The sequence below is a fragment of the Gadus morhua genome, chromosome 16, assembly GCF_902167405.1.
Source record: "Gadus morhua chromosome 16, gadMor3.0, whole genome shotgun sequence".
Lineage (NCBI taxonomy): Eukaryota > Metazoa > Chordata > Actinopteri > Gadiformes > Gadidae > Gadus > Gadus morhua.
The window spans coordinates 9,366,774-9,374,273 of NC_044063.1; the positions used below are offsets into that span (position 1 = coordinate 9,366,774).

Here is a 7,500-nt window from a genome sequence, read left to right on the forward strand (position 1 = left end):
ATTTCACAGCACGCCTGTTGCGTGTCCATGTATCTTGTTATGTATCGGTGTTCATTGTGTGTGTGTGTGTGTGTGTGTGTGTGTGTGTGTGTGTGCGTGTGTGTCTGTGTCTGTGTCTGTGTGTGTGTGTGTGTGTGTGTGTGTGTGTGTGTGTGTGTGTGTGTGTGTGTGTGTGTGTGTGTGTGTGTTTGTTACCCTCTGTACTGGCCTTGTTGATACCCGTTGAATGTGCCGCTGAACTTGTCAGGCTTTCTGATTAACTAATAAACCCTGACAGCACCCCCACCCCGCCCTTCTCCACACACACAAACACACACACAAACACACACAAACACACACCCACGCACACAAATATACACATACACGCACACAAAGAGAAATGGACACATTGAATGAGCTAACTAGGACACACACACATACACACACACACACACTGTTTGTGGCTGACTGAACTATTTAGACTGTGGGAGCAGGAAGACGAGAGAGATCCACTAAACGGTTGATGGAGTCTGCCTCGTCTACCGGGTTACATTCTGTTCAAGCTTTTAATTTTTTTTCTAATATTCTGGATCTGGATCTCATTTTTTATTAATTCTTAACAGAATAGCATTCTTTTTTTTAATGGGGAAACGTTTTGATTTGTTTTTGGTACTTTTATAAATTTGATAAATTTATAATTTTAAGAGTTGACGGCATATTTCTCTACCCTGTTGTTGCGTAGAACGTCATGATAGTCCAATCTCTTTTCTCATGTTGTTTTTTATTAGTTTTAGCTTTCTATCATCATTTTTGATTACAACAAAATGCACGTTGAACCAAGAAGATCCATTTTCCCGACCAAGTGAACCGAGGACATATGAACAGTAATCATTCGGTAACCTTTCCTTGAGGCTCTGGGGACCGTGATACAGAGTGAGCTGGTCTTCGTATCGGTACCCCTCAAACCCTCACTGGTCAACGGTTTGCTGAAGTTGAGGTCGCCATGCCGACAGTGACTAATGAGACGGGTTCTAATGCAGCGCCACCGGGCTTGGGTAGACGGCTCAGCTACAGATTCCCCACCGTTGTCCAGGTAACAGCGAACCATGACCCAGGAAGCTGGTGATGCCAGCATCGTCTGTCTGAGGCAGAACTCAGTCTGTCTCAGGGACTAACGCACTTGACTGAGATTTCGGCATTTCTGAAACCATTGAGACTTCCTTTTCTTAGTATACAGCAGAAAGCAAAGTTACTGATGCTAGCTAAGTACTGCGCATGCATAAGGTTCTCATGGTGTCGGCCCTGCCTCATACGGTGTGTGACAAAAGACAAGATGAGACAATGAATGAAACTGGGTCCCTCTAGTGGGCAGGTAGGGAAAGTACAGGTTATATACAATGATAGGTTTTAATTGATGCGAAAACCTACACAAAACTCAGAACAGGATACATACATTTATTCTTAAAATTCTTTAGTTTCGGGCTTCATAATATCTGTTTCCTTTTTGCAATACAAATTAAGAAGAGCAAACCACCGTTTATTGTGTTATTTCCCTTAATTTCCCTTCAACTAGTTGCATACTTCCACCGACATTTTTGTGTGGTGACGGGGAGCATGCATTGTTTAGCTGTGTCACGTCGTTCACTTGTTGTTTGTGTTCTATCCCAGACTAGTCCACTTCAGTGAGTTTGAACATTCCACTGGAACTAGCATTCATTCATCGCTTATTTAATGAATTAATTTATGGAGGACTCAGTCCTGGACACACACACACTGGAATGGGGTTTGCAGTATAAAGGGGAGGTGTGTGTGTGCGTGTGTGTGTGCGTGTGTGTGTGTGTGTGTGTGTGTGTGTGTGTGTGTGTGTGTGTGTGTGTGTGTGTGTGTGTTTGTGTGTGTGTGTGTGTGTGTGTGTGTGTGTGTGTGTGTGTGTGTGTGTGTGTGTGTGTGTGCGTGTGTGTGTGTGTGTGTGCGTGTGCGTGTGTGTGTGTGGGTGTGTGTTTGTGTGTGTGAGTGCAGCAGGGCATAAGAATTGTTAGATTGATCCAAGCTGTGTGTGAGTGCTGTACACCAGTAAACAGTGAATATTAATGTTGATCTTCACCTCAAGCAGAAACAGAACTCTGTCTGAGCTTTAATGGGCCAGTGGGGCGGCCGTGCGTCAGTAATGCATGTTGTCTGTGACCTTTGTCCAAATTGCCCATCTATATGTAAATGGTTTGCGTTTTATTTAGCTGCATAATTAAAGTGCCACTAAGGTCCCATACCGTCTTCAATTCTGACTACTATTCTGGGTGTCACACTTATTTAGTCCATTTAGCTCAACTTCCTGATATCCAGTCTGATATCCATTTGGTAATCTGTCCCTCCATTTCATGGACGTGACCTAGATGTGTTCCTCTTTTTCGCTCCAAAGGTCTATAAAGTATGTATAAGGCCTCCTTCAGCCTTGGTCTGGATGCACGTCCCACCCTGAGCGCTTGAGATGCACCTGGTTCAGCCTGCCACCAGGGGGCAGACATTCGTCAGGAGAGTGTCTTGTCAGATACACTCTCAGTCTGGAAGGCCTTCTATGTGTTCGCTGACGCTGACTCAGTAGTTCACTATACTATGACTATGTTTGTGAGGTGCACTTTCACCAGAAAAGCTTCAGGAGTTTAAGGTTGTTGTATCATTGCTTTTGCAGCAGTTTTGACTTTTATCAAGTCGATACTGAGCAAGTTGTCAGTGTACCCAAGACTTTCAGAGAGAGAGAAAGAGAGAGACAGAGAGAGAGAGAGAGAGAGAGAGAGAGAGAGAGAGAGAGAGAGAGAGAGAGAGAGAGAGAGAGAGAGAGAGAGAGAGAGAGAGAGGGAGAGAGAGAGAGAGAGTGTGTGTGTGTGTGTGTGTGTGTGTGTGTGTGTGTGTGTGTGTGTGTGTGTGTGTGTGTGTGTGTGTGTGTGTGTGTGTGTGTGCGTGTGCGACTGTGCGTGTGTGCGTGTGTCTATGTGCGTGTTTTGTTTGCGTGTGCGTGTCTGTCTGTGTCAGTGTGTGTTACCCTGCTACAGAGGAATCATACATGGCTATTAGTGTAATTGAACACCCATCTCCAGAACAGCCGAGCACCTTGAATTATTCACCTGCCGCCGTGGTAGGGCCTGACGTACGCAGGCCACAGAGACATGACATCAGCCTGTCCACCTCACTACCACGCACCTCACATTCGATAGCATGGAGAAGAAGCCCTCCATTAAGGAGTTAGTTATGTGGGCTTTTATGTAGCACTGTTGTTGCGTTACTGCCACACCTTTTTGTTGCTAATATTCTTTTGTGTTGTGTTGATAAAAAACGGTTGCTTTTCGAACATACTCTTGTTGTTGAGGAAACACTTTTATTGTGTTGCTAACATGTATTTTTATTTCGCTAACATAGAATTGTTTTGTCGCTAGCATAGTATTGTTTTGTCGCTAACATAGTATTGTTGTGTTACTAACATAGCATTGTTGTGTTGCCCGGATACCATTGAAGCATAGTATTGTTTTGTCGCTAACATATTTGTTGTGTTGCTAACTTAGTATTGTTGTGTTGCTGGCATAGTTTTGTTGCGTTGCTACAAAGTATTGTTGTGTTGCTAGCATAGTATTGTTGTGTTGCTAACTTAGTATTGTTGTGTTGCTGGCATAGTTTTGTTGTGTTGCTACAAAGTATTGTTGTGTTGCTAACATAGTATTGTTGTGTTGCTAACATTGTATTGTTGTGTTGCTACCATAGTATTGTTGTGTTGCTAACATAGTATTGTTGTGTTGCTAATTCAGCATTGTTGTGTGCTAACATAGTATTGTACCATCGTTGTGTTACTAACTGCTTACTTATGGTGCTCTGACTTGTGAAGATGTTGTGCTTGTGTCTGATGTTCTTTGGAAAGTCGGCGGTGGTGTGCAGCGCTTAACTTGTGCTCTTGCTCCAGTATTGATCGTATACGTTCTGATCATTCTCAACTCTTTTATTATCATCCTGATCATTATAAAATGATACCAGCCTATAATGTCCTGATACACATACCGCTTCAGCAGTGTCGTTTTATGTGCTGGTTTCTCTGTCAGGTTCAAAGTGAACACAGAAACTGGATAGGTCTGCTGCAACATTAAACTTCTGTGTAACTTAAACATCATTGGTCACATGTGCTGGCAAACAAGCTAAATGCTTGGCACAATGCCGGTCCATCGCAATGTCCCGAAAAGTCACATATCAACTTTATATTGAACTGACCCATAATAAGTAGACCGGACATTTAAAACTTTATTTAAAGTGTTTTTTGTGTACAGCAAAGAAAAATCCTTGTCAATGAAACACCACAACAATAAAAACAACAAATCAGTCATTGCAAAAGTCACAGAGATACGACACATAAATGGTGGTATTTTCTGCCTAATGGTGGTCCAGTCTGCTTAATGGAGGTCCATTCTGCTTAATGGTGGTCCAATTGTGGTCTGCCAAGTGGACCATTAGTTCAGTAGAGCCTCATTGATTTCTGTTGACCCCAGGTCCCCAGGCATATACTACCGGTCAGATAGTTTACTGTATGATGTACTGTACTGTATTTAAACTGTGTTGTGTAAATCTGGGATGGGAGGCACTTTCTTGGACGCTGGTATAGCTGATAGAACACAAATGGCTGTGCTCACAAATCTTCCCTTACAAGTGGGTCATAATAAATGTACTGTACCCCTCACATCACATGCAGCCAGCCGTTATCCTTCCTCAATACAATCACAAACGCTGTTCTATATATAGTTTGGGGGAGCTTAAATATATTAGATTGTTTCTTTAACTTTGATTGCGATCAATACCCCTTTGTGGCAGTACAGATTACATGCTATCAGCGAAATTCAGACTCCAACGTTGATAACACACTTCCGCGGGTTTGATTCCCTGTCATTGTTAGGACCTTGTTTCCACCCGGATCTCTGCAGGTAAATCTGTGATGGGGGGACTGATCGGAGGTCGGGTAGAGACTGCAGCGCCACATGTAAGATACACTCATCTGATAAGAAACTAGAGGAGGCACCAGAGCATGGCGAAGGGGGAGGGAGGAGGGGGAGAGAGAAGGAAGGAGGGAGAAGGGGGGGGAGAGAATGAGGGAGGGAGGAGGAAGAGAGAGAAGGAGGGAGGGAGGAAGGGGAGAGTAAAGGAGGGAGGGAGGAGGGGGAGAGAGAAGGAGAGAGGGAGGAAGGAGGGGAAAGATGAGGTGTAGGGGAGAGAAGGAGAAGAAGGAGGGGTGGGGAGAAGGAGGGAGGGAGGAGTGGGAGAAAAGGAGGGAAGAGGGGGAGGCAGACGGAGGGAAGAGGGGGAGGGAGGGGGAGGGGGAGAGAAGGAGGGAGGAGGGGGAGAGAGGAGCAGAGGGAGAGAAAGAATTGGGATGATGATAGGCCTATCTCACAAAAATCGGAAATGACGTCACACCGGGTAAACATTCTTCCGGCGTAGTCATTTTTGTATTGCCGTCAATGCAAAAATGGATCGTTTCTTCGCCACTTCCCTGGTGGGTATTCCCAAATTGCGATTCGAAGATGTGCAGAAGATTGTGGAGACACACTCAGCAACACCACAGCCCAGGCTGACAAAGGGGTACAAGTTTTTTGTGGAGGAGTTTGTACACAATAATCAAGGTAAGTTGTCTAAGGTGTTTTGTTGTCAGTACTCAATGGCCGCCTTGCTCATTCATGTTTTGTGATGACAAGCAAACCATATACGATCCATATAAATCGTCAGAAATATTGTCTGTGTGTGAAATGATCATATTTGTTACGTGTAGACTATATTATGAATATAATTAGCCATGGTGGCTATGAAGTCTCCGTGTGTAGCGTTAGCATTTTAGCATTCGTTTAGCCAAGGATAGGTTCAGCTAGTTATTTGCTGACCAGTTTTCTTCCGATCAGCGACATATTATTAACATTATGTATATGCTAAGTGTCAAATATAGTTGATGGAAAGGTGGTAGTGAGAGGTAGATGCAACCGCTCGATGAGGAGCCCCACATACTACAGGTTTCTGCTGAGTTAGGGCCCGTTGGCCCAATTCTGTTAGTTTTGATAGTCTGTCTGGAATAACAACTGCAGTTGCAGTTTTCCTCTTCTTCTGAAGTTCAGATCATTTTCATTGTTCTTTCTTACAAACAGTAGCGTGCTTAAGACTTGGCCCACCTAGCTTGCTGCAATGTTGTGGCTGTACAGAGTAGACCTATGTATTTTTCTTCCTCTTCATTAAGGCACAAGCCGTAAATAAAGGAAATGTGTTGAGTGCATTAAAAGGACCAACATCTGGGCTAGTTCATGTTATAACATTGCTAAAACAACAGATGTAATGGTGGCCCAAGAGTTTTGCACGGAACTGTACATGGCTTTTCTGCGGTTGCAGGCTCCTTGCCAGTTTCCAATGGCCTTATATCAAGGTCCTACCTACTAAGTTCAGTAACTCAATTCTTATGGTGTTCACAGATCACCCTGGAGGCTGTTGGACAACTGGGTCTCTCAGAGCTGTAGCTGTGCTGCGGGAAAAGGCTTCTGTAGCCATATAACCGCTCTGCTGTTCCAGACAGCGCATTATGTGCAGCTGGGCCTTGATGTGGTTCCACCTTCCCTGGCCTGTACCAGTCAACCACAGATGTGGCATCGACCTCGAACCCACGTGTGCTGTTGTGTCCTCTGTTCAAATCATACACTTCAGTATTTGTCTAGAGTATATGAGCATTTCCTGTATTGTTGTTCGCCTCAGGGAATCTACCCAGAGGCTGTGAGTGACCTGGTGGTGAAGAAACCCAAGTCGGTGGGGAAGACTGGAGTCAAGTCCACACTCTACAGAGCGTATGCTGGTAAGACATTTGTTTTGCAATTTGCACTCTGTTAAACTTGCTCATTATGAAAAGATGCATATTAGAATACATCTGTTATCACTACAATATAAAAAAAAAACAGTCACATTTTTATTTGACGTTTCGCCCTTTGATGTCCCACATCCTAGAGGGAATATCCAGCTTGGAGTTGGTACCATCTCAGCTGTGCTGACCTGGAAGATGTCAGCAATGACCTGTTCTTTAAGGCCAGTTGCTACTCTACAACAGTAGATGAAAAACTCATCAATGACTGGAATCTTCCTTGAAGGGCGTGGTGTTGGAATCGCCTCTTGTCCAATCCTCTGTGCTTTGCTCCAATAAAGAATATATTGTGTTGAGGGGCAAAACAGACTCCCAAAACACTTGAAACACTTCTTGAGATGGAAACCGAGTATAATATGTCATGGTCTGATCAGACACACAAAACCTGTTGAGGACAGTTTGTGGCCCCATGGACATTTCTTGCAGCCTTGCCTCCAGCTCAGCAATATACTCCAGGGCATCATCCAGTGCACCTACAAAAAAAGAAGACAAATCAGTCTTCATTACCATTCATTCGTATTCACCCTTTCTTTTTATTGTATTGTTATTCTGTATACTTAAGTTTATTTATATTTCTTATTATTAAATTTATTTGTACTGTTTTC

At 43.8% G+C, this 7,500-nt stretch overlaps 1 protein-coding gene and 1 long non-coding RNA gene across 2 annotated transcripts in view; both read left to right on the forward strand.

Moving 5' to 3' along the window:
* Positions 1–7,500, forward strand: part of LOC115561270 (unconventional myosin-VIIa) — a 51,643-nt gene that overhangs the window by 5,022 nt on the left and 39,121 nt on the right. The window lies entirely within an intron of this gene.
* On the forward strand, positions 5,479–7,096 carry LOC115561272 (uncharacterized). Its single transcript, XR_003979889.1, has 3 exons — positions 5,479–5,627; positions 6,459–6,832; positions 6,982–7,096. It is a non-coding gene; the product is annotated as an uncharacterized LOC115561272 (long non-coding RNA).